Source organism: Antedon bifida, chromosome 2 (genome assembly GCF_963402885.1).
Source record: "Antedon bifida chromosome 2, ecAntBifi1.1, whole genome shotgun sequence".
Classification (NCBI taxonomy): Eukaryota; Metazoa; Echinodermata; class Crinoidea; order Comatulida; family Antedonidae; genus Antedon; species Antedon bifida.
Window position 1 is genome coordinate 20,457,510 of NC_136227.1, and position 12,311 is coordinate 20,469,820.

A 12,311-nucleotide genomic window follows, 5' to 3' on the forward strand; every position below is an offset into this window, starting at 1 on the left:
TCCAAATGCGATTTGAAGCTATTCTAAGCACTTTGATGTTTTTATGTTAACAAGTTTTTTCGAAAATCACAAAATGGTCTAAAACGTCTCCAAATGCGATTTGAAGCTATTCTATACACTTTGATGTTTTATGGTAACAAGTTTTTTCGAAAATCACAAAATGGTCTAAAACGTCTCCAAATGCGATTTGAAGCTATTCTAAGCACTTTGGTGTTTTTATGTTAACAAGTTTTTTCGAAAATCACAAAATGGTCTAAAATGTCTCCAAATGCGATTTGAAGCTATTCTGTACACTTTGATGTTTTGTGTGAAAAGTTTTGTCGAAATGCTCAAAATGGTCTAAAACGGTTTTTAATGTGATTTTAAGCACTTTGATGTTTTTGTGTAACCAAGTTTCATCGAAATCCTCAAAATGATCTAAAACGTCTCCAAATGCGATTTGAAGCTATTCTAAGCACTTTGGTGTTTTTATGTTAACAAGTTTTTTCGAAAATCACAAAATGGTCTAAAACGTCTCCAAATGCGATTTGAAGCTATTCTTAGCACTTTGGTGTATAAATGTTTAACAAGTTTTTTGGAAAATCACAAAATGGTCTAAAACGTCTCCAAATGCGATTTGAAGCTATTTTTAGCACTTTCGTGTTTTTATGTTAACAAGTTTTTCGAAAATCACAAAATGGTCTAAAACGTCTCCAAATGCGATTTGAAGCTATTCTAAGCACTTTGATGTTTTTATGTTAACAAGTTTTTTCGAACATCACAAAATGGTCTAAAACGTCTCCAAATGCGATTTGAAGCTATTCTAAGCACTTTGGTGTTTTTATGTTAACAAGTTTTTTCGAAAATCACAAAATGGTCTAAAACGTCTCCAAATGCGATTTGAAGCTATTCTAAGCACTTTGGTGTTTTTATGTTAACAAGTTTTTTCGAAAATCACAAAATGGTCTAAAATGTCTCCAAATGCGATTTGAAGCTATTCTGTACACTTTGATGTTTTGTGTGAAAAGTTTTGTCGAAATGTTCAAAATGGTCTAAAACGGTTTCTAATGTGATTTTAAGCACTTTGATGTTTTTGTGTAACCAAGTTTCATCGAAATCCTCAAAATGGTCTAAAACGTCTCCAAATGCGATTTGAAGCTATTCTAAGCACTTTGGTGTTTTTATGTTAACAAGTTTTTTCGAAAATCACAAAATGCTCTAAAATGTCTCAAAATGCGATTTGAAGCTATTCTAAGCACTTTGGTGTTTTTATGTTAACAAGTTTTTTCGTGAATCATAAAATGGTCTAAAACGTCTCCAAATGCGTTTTGAAGCTATTCTAAGCACTTTGGTGTTTTTATGTTAACAAGTTATTTCGAAAATCACAAAATGGTCTAAAACGTATCCAAATGCGATTTGAAGCTATTCTAAGCACTTTGGTGTTTTTATGTTAACAAGTTTTTTTGAAAATCACAAAATGGTCCAAAACCTCTCCAAATGCGATTTGAAGCCATTCTAAGCACTTTGGTGTTTTTATGTTAACAAGTTATTTCGAAAATCACAAAATGGTCTAAAATGTCTCCAAATGCGATTTGAAGCTATTCTAAGCACTTTGTTGTTTTTATGTTAACAAGTTTTTTCGAAAATCACAAAATGGTCTAAAACGTCTCCAAATGCGATTTGAAGCTATTCTAAGCACTTTGGTGTTTTTATGTTAACAAGTTTTTTCGAAAATCACAAAATGGTCTAAAATGTCTCCAAATGCGATTTAAAGCTATTCTGTACACTTTGATGTTTTGTGTGAAAAATGTTTGTCGAAATGCTCAAAATGGTCTAAAACGTTTTTAAATACGATATTAAGCTATTTTGTGCTCTTTGATGTTTTTGTGTGAAAAATTTTTGTCGAAATGCTCAAAATGGTCTAAAACGTTTTTAAATACGATATTAAGCTATTTTGTGCCCTTTGATGTTTTTGTGTGAAAAGTTTTATGGAAATGCTCAAAATGGTCTAAAACGGTTTCTAATGTGACTTTAAGCACTTTGATGTTTTTGTGTAACCAAGTTTCATCGAAAATCACAAAATGGTCTAAAATGTCTCCAAATGCGATTTGAAGCTATTCTAAGCACTTTGGTGTTTTTTTGTTATGTTAACATTCGAAAATCACAAAAAGGTCTAAAACGTCTCCAAATGCGATTTGAAGCTATTCTAAGCACTTTGGTGTTTTTATGTTAGCAAGTTTTTTCGAAAATCACAAAATGGTCTAAAACGTCTCCAAATGCGATTTGAAGCTATTCTAAGCACTTTGGTGTTTTTATGTTAACAAGGTTTTTCGAAAATCATAAAATGGTCTAAAATGTCTAAAAATGCGATTTGAAGCTATTCTAAGCACTTTGGTGTTTTTATGTTAACTAGTTTTTTCAAAAATCACAAAATGGTCTAAAACGTCTCCAAATGCGATTTGAAGCTATTCTAAGCACTTTGGTGTTTTTATGTTAACATATTTTTTCGAAAATCACAAAATGGTCTAAAATGTCTCCAAATGCGATTTGAAGCTATTCTAAGCACTTTGGTGTTTTTATGTTAACAAGTTTTTTCGAAAATCACAAAATGGTCTAAAATGTCTCCAAATGCGATTTGAAGCTATTCTGTACACTTTGGTGTTTTTATGTTAACAAGTTTTTTCGAAAATCACAAAATGGTCTAAAACGTCTCCAAATGCGATTTGAAGCTATTATAAGCACTTTGGTGTTTTTATGTTAACAAGGTTTTTCGAAAATCACAAAATGGTCTAAAATGACTAAAAATGCGATTTGAAGCTATTCTAAGCACTTTGGTGTTTTTATGTTAACAAGTTTTTTCAAAAATCACAAAATGGTCTAAAACGTCTCCAAATGCGATTTGAAGCTATTCTAAGCACTTTGATGTTTTTATGTTAACAAGTTTTTTTGAAAATCACAAAATGGTCTAAAACGTCTCCAAATGCGATTTGAAGCTATTCTAAGCACTTCGGTGTTTTTATGTTAACATATTTTTTCGAAAATCACAAAATGGTCTAAAATGTCTCCAAATGCGATTTGAAGCTATTCTGTACACTTTGATGTTTTGTGTTAAAATTTTTTGTCGAAATGCTCAAAATGGTCTAAAACGGTTTCTAATGTGATTTTAAGCATTTTGATATTTTTGTGTAACCAAGTTTTTTTGAAAATCACAAAATGGTCTAAAACGTCTCCAAATGCGATTTGAAGCAATTCTAAGCACTTTGGTGTTTTTATGTTAACAAGTTTTTTCGAAAATCACAAAATGGTCTAAAATGTCTCCAAATGCGATTTGAAGCTATTCTGTACACTTTGATGTTTTGTGTGAAAAGTTTTGTCGAAATGTTCAAAATGGTCTAAAACGGTTTCTAATGTGATTTTAAGCACTTTGATGTTTTTGTGTAACCAAGTTTCATCGAAATCCTCAAAATGGTCTAAAACGTCTCCAAATGCGATTTGAAGCTATTCTAAGCACTTTGGTGTTTTTATGTTAGTAAGTTTTTTCGAAAATCACAAAATGCTCTAAAATGTCTCCAAATGCGATTTGAAGCTATTCTAAGCACTTTGGTGTTTTTATGTTAACAAGTTTTTTCGAAAATCACAAAATGGTCTAAAACGTCTCCAAATGCGATTTGAAGCTATTCTAAGCACTTTGGTGTTTTTATGTTAACAAGTTTTTTCGAAAATCACAAAATGGTCTAAAACGTCTCCAAATGCGATTTGAAGCTATTCTAAGCACTTTGGTGTTTTTATGTTAACAAGTTTTTTCGAAAATCACAAAATGGTCTAAAATGTCTCCAAATGCGATTTTATGTGAAAAGTTTTGTCGAAATGCTCAAAATGGTCTAAAACGGTTTCTAATGTGATTTTAAGCACTTTGATGTTTTTGTGTAACCAAGTTTCATCGAAATCCTCAAAATGGTCTAAAACGTCTCCAAATGCGATTTGAAGCTATTCTAAGCACTTTGGTGTTTTTATGTTAACAATTTTTTTCGAAAATCACAAAATGGTCTAAAACGTTTTTAAATACGATATTAAGCTATTTTGTGCACTTTGATGTTTTTGTGTGAAAAATTTTTGTCGAAATGCTTAAATTGGTCTAAAACGTTTTTAAATACGATATTAAGCTATTTTTGTGCCCTTTGATGTTTTTGTGTGAAAAGTTTTATCGAAATGCTCAAAATGGTCTAAAACTGTTTCTAATGTGATTTTAAGCACTTTGATGTTTTTGTGTAACCAAGTTTCATCGAAATCCTCAAAATGGTCTAAAACGTCTCCAAATGCGATTTGAAGCTATTCTAAGCACTTTGGTGTTTTTATGTTAACAAGTTTTTTCGAAAATCACAAAATGCTCTAAAATGTCTCCAAATGCGATTTGAAGCTATTCTAAGCACTTTGGTGTTTTTATGTTAACAAGTTTTTTCGAAAATCACAAAATGGTCTAAAACGTCTCCAAATGCGATTTGAAGCTATTCTAAGCACTTTGATGTTTTTATGTTAACAAGGTTTTTCGAAAATCACAAAATGGTCTAAAACGTCTCCAAATGTGATTTGAAGCTATTCTAAGCACTTTGGTGTTTTTATGTTAACAAGTTTTTTCGAAAATCACAAAATGGTCTAAAACGTTTCCAAATGCGATTTGAAGCTATTCTAAGCACTTTGGTGTTTTTATGTTAACAAGTTTTTTCGAAAATCACAAAATGGTCTAAAATGTCTCCAAATGCGATTTTATGTGAAAAGTTTTGTCGAAATGCTCAAAATGGTCTAAAACGGTTTCTAATGTGATTTTAAGCACTTTGATGTTTTTGTGTAACCAAGTTTCATCGAAATCCTCGAAATGGTCTAAAACGTCTCCAAATGCGATTTGAAGCTATTCTAAGCACTTTGGTGTTTTTATGTTAACAATTTTTTTCGAAAATCACAAAATGGTCTAAAACGTTTTTAAATACGATATTAAGCTATTTTGTGCACTTTGATGTTTTTGTGTGAAAAATTTTTGTCGAAATGCTTAAATTGGTCTAAAACGTTTTTAAATACGATATTAAGCTATTTTTGTGCCCTTTGATGTTTTTGTGTGAAAAGTTTTATCGAAATGCTCAAAATGGTCTAAAACTGTTTCTAATGTGATTTTAAGCACTTTGATGTTTTTGTGTAACCAAGTTTCATCGAAATCCTCAAAATGGTCTAAAACGTCTCCAAATGCGATTTGAAGCTATTCTAAGCACTTTGGTGTTTTTATGTTAACAAGTTTTTTCGAAAATCACAAAATGCTCTAAAATGTCTCCAAATGCGATTTGAAGCTATTCTAAGCACTTTGGTGTTTTTATGTTAACAAGTTTTTTCGAAAATCACAAAATGGTCTAAAACGTCTCCAAATGCGATTTGAAGCTATTCTAAGCACTTTGATGTTTTTATGTTAACAAGGTTTTTCGAAAATCACAAAATGGTCTAAAACGTCTCCAAATGCGATTTGAAGCTATTCTAAGCACTTTGGTGTTTTTATGTTAACAAGTTTTTTCGAAAATCACAAAATGGTCTAAAACGTCTCCAAATGCGATTTGAAGCTATTCTAAGCACTTTGGTGTTTTTATGTTAACAAGTTTTTTCGAAAATCACAAAATGGTCTAAAATGTCTCCAAATGCGATTTTATGTGAAAAGTTTTGTCGAAATGCTCAAAATGGTCTAAAACGGTTTCTAATGTGATTTTAAGCACTTTGATGTTTTTGTGTAACCAAGTTTCATCGAAATCCTCAAAATGGTCTAAAACGTCTCCAAATGCGATTTGAAGCTATTCTAAGCACTTTGGTGTTTTTATGTTAACAATTTTTTTCGAAAATCACAAAATGGTCTAAAACGTTTTTAAATACGATATTAAGCTATTTTGTGCACTTTGATGTTTTTGTGTGAAAAATTTTTGTCGAAATGCTTAAATTGGTCTAAAACGTTTTTAAATACGATATTAAGCTATTTTTGTGCCCTTTGATGTTTTTGTGTGAAAAGTTTTATCGAAATGCTCAAAATGGTCTAAAACTGTTTCTAATGTGATTTTAAGCACTTTGATGTTTTTGTGTAACCAAGTTTCATCGAAATCCTCAAAATGGTCTAAAACGTCTCCAAATGCGATTTGAAGCTATTCTAAGCACTTTGGTGTTTTTATGTTAACAAGTTTTTTCGAAAATCACAAAATGCTCTAAAATGTCTCCAAATGCGATTTGAAGCTATTCTAAGCACTTTGGTGTTTTTATGTTAACAAGTTTTTTCGAAAATCACAAAATGGTCTAAAACGTCTCCAAATGCGATTTGAAGCTATTCTAAGCACTTTGATGTTTTTATGTTAACAAGGTTTTTCGAAAATCACAAAATGGTCTAAAACGTCTCCAAATGTGATTTGAAGCTATTCTAAGCACTTTGGTGTTTTTATGTTAACAAGTTTTTTCGAAAATCACAAAATGGTCTAAAACGTTTCCAAATGCGATTTGAAGCTATTCTAAGCACTTTGGTGTTTTTATGTTAACAAGTTTTTTCGAAAATCACAAAATGGTCTAAAATGTCTCCAAATGCGATTTTATGTGAAAAGTTTTGTCGAAATGCTCAAAATGGTCTAAAACGGTTTCTAATGTGATTTTAAGCACTTTGATGTTTTTGTGTAACCAAGTTTCATCGAAATCCTCAAAATGGTCTAAAACGTCTCCAAATGCGATTTGAAGCTATTCTAAGCACTTTGGTGTTTTTATGTTAACAATTTTTTTCGAAAATCACAAAATGGTCTAAAACGTTTTTAAATACGATATTAAGCTATTTTGTGCACTTTGATGTTTTTGTGTGAAAAATTTTTGTCGAAATGCTTAAATTGGTCTAAAACGTTTTTAAATACGATATTAAGCTATTTTTGTGCCCTTTGATGTTTTTGTGTGAAAAGTTTTATCGAAATGCTCAAAATGGTCTAAAACTGTTTCTAATGTGATTTTAAGCACTTTGATGTTTTTGTGTAACCAAGTTTCATCGAAATCCTCAAAATGGTCTAAAACGTCTCCAAATGCGATTTGAAGCTATTCTAAGCACTTTGGTGTTTTTATGTTAACAAGTTTTTTCGAAAATCACAAAATGCTCTAAAATGTCTCCAAATGCGATTTGAAGCTATTCTAAGCACTTTGGTGTTTTTATGTTAACAAGTTTTTTCGAAAATCACAAAATGGTCTAAAACGTCTCCAAATGCGATTTGAAGCTATTCTAAGCACTTTGATGTTTTTATGTTAACAAGGTTTTTCGAAAATCACAAAATGGTCTAAAACGTCTCCAAATGTGATTTGAAGCTATTCTAAGCACTTTGGTGTTTTTATGTTAACAAGTTTTTTCGAAAATCAAAAAATGGTCTAAAACGTTTCCAAATGCGATTTGAAGCTATTCTAAGCACTTTGGTGTTTTTATGTTAACAAGTTTTTTCGAAAATCACAAAATGGTCTAAAATGTCTCCAAATGCGATTTGAAGCTATTCTGTACACTTTGATGTTTTATGTGAAAAGTTTTGTCGAAATGCTCAAAATGGTCTAAAACGGTTTCTAATGTGATTTTAAGCACTTTGATGTTTTTGTGTAACCAAGTTTCATCGAAATCCTCAAAATGGTCTAAAACGTCTCCAAATCCGATTTGAAGCTATTCTAAGCACTTTGGTGTTTTTATGTTAACAATTTTTTTCGAAAATCACAAAATCGTCTAAAACGTTTTTAAAAAGGATATTAAGCTATTTTGTGCTCTTTGATGTTTTTGTGTGAAAAATTTTTGTCGAAATGCTTAAATTGGTCTAAAACGTTTTTAAATACGATATTAAGCTATTTTGTGCCCTTTGATGTTTTTGTGTGAAAAGTTTTATCGAAATGCTCAAAATGGTCTAAAACGGTTTCTAATGTGATTTTAAGCACTTTGATGTTTTTGTGTAACCAAGTTTTTTTGAAAATCACAAAATGGTCTAAAACGTCTCCAAATGCGATTTGAAGCTATTCTAAGCACTTTGGTGTTTTTATGTTAACAAGTTTTATCGAAAATCACAAAATGGTCTAAAACGTCTCCAAATGCGATTTGAAGCTATTCTAAGCACTTTGGTGTTTTTATGTTAACATGTTTTTTCGAAAATCACAAAATGGTCTAAAATGTCTCCAAATGCGATTTGAAGCTATTCTAAGCACTTTGGTGTTTTTATGTTAACAAGTTTTTTCGAAAATCACAAAATGGTCTAAAACGTTTTTAAATACGATATTAAGCTATTTTGTGTCCTTTTATGTTTTTGTGTGAAAAGTTTAATCGAAATGCTCAAAATGGTCTAAAACGGTTTCTAATGTGAATTTAAGCACTTTGATGTTTTTGTGTAACCAAGTTTTTTTGAAAATCACAAAATGGTCTAAAACGTCTCCAAATGCGATTTGAAGCTATTCTGTACACTTTGATATTTTTATGTTAAAAAGTTTTTTCGAAATTCACAAAATGGTCTAAAACGTCTCCAAATGCGATTTGAAGCTATTCTTAGCACTTTGGTGTATAAATGTTAACAAGTTTTTTGGAAAATCACAAAATGGTCTAAAACGTCTCCAAATTCGATTTGAAGCTATTCTAAGCACTTTGGTGTTTTTATGTTAACAAGTTTTTTCGAAAATCACAAAATAGTCTAAAATGTCTCCAAATGCGATTTGAAGCTATTCTGTACACTTTGATGTTTTGTGTGAAAAGTTTTGTCGAAATGCTCAAAATGGTCTAAAACGGTTTCTAATGTGATTTTAAGCACTTTGATGTTTTTGTGTAACCAAGTTTCATCGAAATCCTCAAAATGGTCTAAAACGTCTCCAAATGCGATTTGAAGCTATTCTAAGCACTTTGGTGTTTTTATGTTAACAAGTTTTTTCGAAAATCACAAAATGCTCTAAAATGTCTCCAAATGCGATTTGAAGCTATTCTAAGCACTTTGGTGTTTTTATGTTAACAAGTTTTTTCGAAAATCCCAAAATGGTCTAAAACGTCTCCAAATGCGATTTGAAGCTATTCTAAGCACTTTGGTGTTTTTATGTTAACAAGTTTTTTCGAAAATCACAAAATGGTCTAAAACGTCTCCAAATGCGATTTGAAGCTATTCTAAGCACTTTGGTGTTTTTATGTTAAAAAGTTTTTTCGAAAATCACAAAATGGTCTCAAATGTCTCCAAATGCGATTTGAAGCTATTCTAAGCACTTTGGTGTTTTTATGTTAACAAGTTTTTTCGAAAATCACAAAATGGTCTAAAATGTCTCCAAATGCGATTTGAAGCTATTCTGTACACTTTGGTGTTTTTATGTTAACAAGTTTTTTCGAAAATCACAAAATGGTCTAAAACGTCTCCAAATGCGATTTGAAGCTATTCTAAGCACTTTGGTGTTTTTATGTTAACAAGGTTTTTCGAAAATCACAAAATGGTCTAAAATGACTAAAAATGCGATTTGAAGCTATTCTAAGCACTTTGGTGTTTTTATGTTAACAAGTTTTTTCAAAAATCACAAAATGGTCTAAAACGTCTCCAAATGCGATTTGAAGCTATTCTAAGCACTTTGATGTTTTTATGTTAACAAGTTTTTTTGAAAATCACAAAATGGTCTAAAACGTCTCCAAATGCGATTTGAAGCTATTCTAAGCACTTCGGTGTTTTTATGTTAACATATTTTTTCGAAAATCACAAAATGGTCTAAAATGTCTCCAAATGCGATTTGAAGCTATTCTGTACACTTTGATGTTTTGTGTGAAAATTTTTTGTCGAAATGCTCAAAATGGTCTAAAACGGTTTCTAATGTGATTTTAAGCATTTTGATATTTTTGTGTAACCAAGTTTTTTTGAAAATCACAAAATGGTCTAAAACGTCTCCAAATGCGATTTGAAGCAATTCTAAGCACTTTGGTGTTTTTATGTTAACAAGTTTTTTCGAAAATCACAAAATGGTCTAAAATGTCTCCAAATGCGATTTGAAGCTATTCTGTACACTTTGATGTTTTGTGTGAAAAGTTTTGTCGAAATGTTCAAAATGGTCTAAAACGGTTTCTAATGTGATTTTAAGCACTTTGATGTTTTTGTGTAACTAAGTTTCATCGAAATCCTCAAAATGGTCTAAAACGTCTCCAAATGCGATTTGAAGCTATAAGCACTTTGGTGTTTTTATGTTAACAAGTTTTTTCGAAAATCACAAAATGCTCTAAAATGTCTCCAAATGCGATTTGAAGCTATTCTAAGCACTTTGGTGTTTTTATGTTAACAAGTTTTTTCGAAAATCACAAAATGGTCTAAAACGTCTCCAAATGCGATTTGAAGCTATTCTAAGCACTTTGGTGTTTTTATGTTAACAAGTTTTTTCGAAAATCACAAAATGGTCTAAAACGTCTCCAAATGCGATTTGAAGCTATTCTAAGCACTTTGGTGTTTTTATGTTAACAAGTTTTTTCGAAAATCACAAAATGGTCTAAAATGTCTCCAAATGCGATTTTATGTGAAAAGTTTTGTCGAAATGCTCAAAATGGTCTAAAACGGTTTCTAATGTGATTTCAAATCAAGCTATTCTTAGCACTTTGGTGTATAAATGTTAACAAGTTTTTTGGAAAATCACAAAATGGTCTAAAACGTCTCCAAATGCGATTTGAAGCTATTCTAAGCACTTTGGTGTTTTTATGTTAACAAGTTTTTTCGAAAATCACAAAATGGTCTAAAATGTCTCCAAATGCGATTTGAAGCTATTCTAAGCACTTTGGTGTTTTTATGTTAACAATTTTTTTTCGAAAATCACAAAATGGTCTAAAACGTTTTTAAATACGATATTAAGCTATTTTGTGCACTTTGATGTTTTTGTGTGAAAATTTTTTGTCGAAATGCTTAAATTGGTCTAAAACGTTTTTAAATACGATATTAAGCTATTTTTGTGCCCTTTGATGTTTTTGTGTGAAAAGTTTTATCGAAATGCTCAAAATGGTCTAAAACTGTTTCTAATGTGATTTTAAGCACTTTGATGTTTTTGTGTAACCAAGTTTCATCGAAATCCTCAAAATGGTCTAAAACGTCTCCAAATGCGATTTGAAGCTATTCTAAGCACTTTGGTGTTTTTATGTTAACAAGTTTTTTCGAAAATCACAAAATGCTCTAAAATGTCTCCAAATGCGATTTGAAGCTATTCTAAGCACTTTGGTGTTTTTATGTTAACAAGTTTTTTCGAAAATCACAAAATGGTCTAAAACGTCTCCAAATGCGATTTGAAGCTATTCTAAGCACTTTGATGTTTTTATGTTAACAAGGTTTTTCGAAAATCACAAAATGGTCTAAAACGTCTCCAAATGCGATTTGAAGCTATTCTAAGCACTTTGGTGTTTTTATGTTAACAAGTTTTTTCGAAAATCAAAAAATGGTCTAAAACGTTTCCAAATGCGATTTGAAGCTATTCTAAGCACTTTGGTGTTTTTATGTTAACAAGTTTTTTCGAAAATCACAAAATGGTCTAAAATGTCTCCAAATGCGATTTGAAGCTATTCTGTACACTTTGATGTTTTATGTGAAAAGTTTTGTCGAAATGCTCAAAATGGTCTAAAACGGTTTCTAATGTGATTTTAAGCACTTTGATGTTTTTGTGTAACCAAGTTTCATCGAAATCCTCAAAATGGTCTAAAACGTCTCCAAATCCGATTTGAAGCTATTCTAAGCACTTTGGTGTTTTTATGTTAACAATTTTTTTCGAAAATCACAAAATGGTCTAAAACGTTTTTAAATACGATATTAAGCTATTTTGTGCTCTTTGATGTTTTTGTGTGAAAATTTTTTGTCGAAATGCTCAAAATGGTCTAAAACGGTTTCTAATGTGATTTTAAGCATTTTGATATTTTTGTGTAACCAAGTTTTTTTGAAAATCACAAAATGGTCTAAAACGTCTCCAAATGCGATTTGAAGCAATTCTAAGCACTTTGGTGTTTTTATGTTAACAAGTTTTTTCGAAAATCACAAAATGGTCTAAAATGTCTCCAAATGCGATTTGAAGCTATTCTGTACACTTTGATGTTTTGTGTGAAAAATTTTTGTCGAAATGCTCAAAATGGTCTAAAACGTTTTTAAATACGATATTAAGCTATTTTGTGCCCTTTGATGTTTTTGTGTGAAATGTTTTATCGAAATGCTCAAAATGGTCTAAAACGGTTTCTAATGTGATTTTAAGCATTTTGATATTTTTGTGTAACCAAGTTTTTTTGAAAATCACAAAATGGTCTAAAACGTCTCCAAATGCGATTTAAAGCTATTCTAAGCACTTTG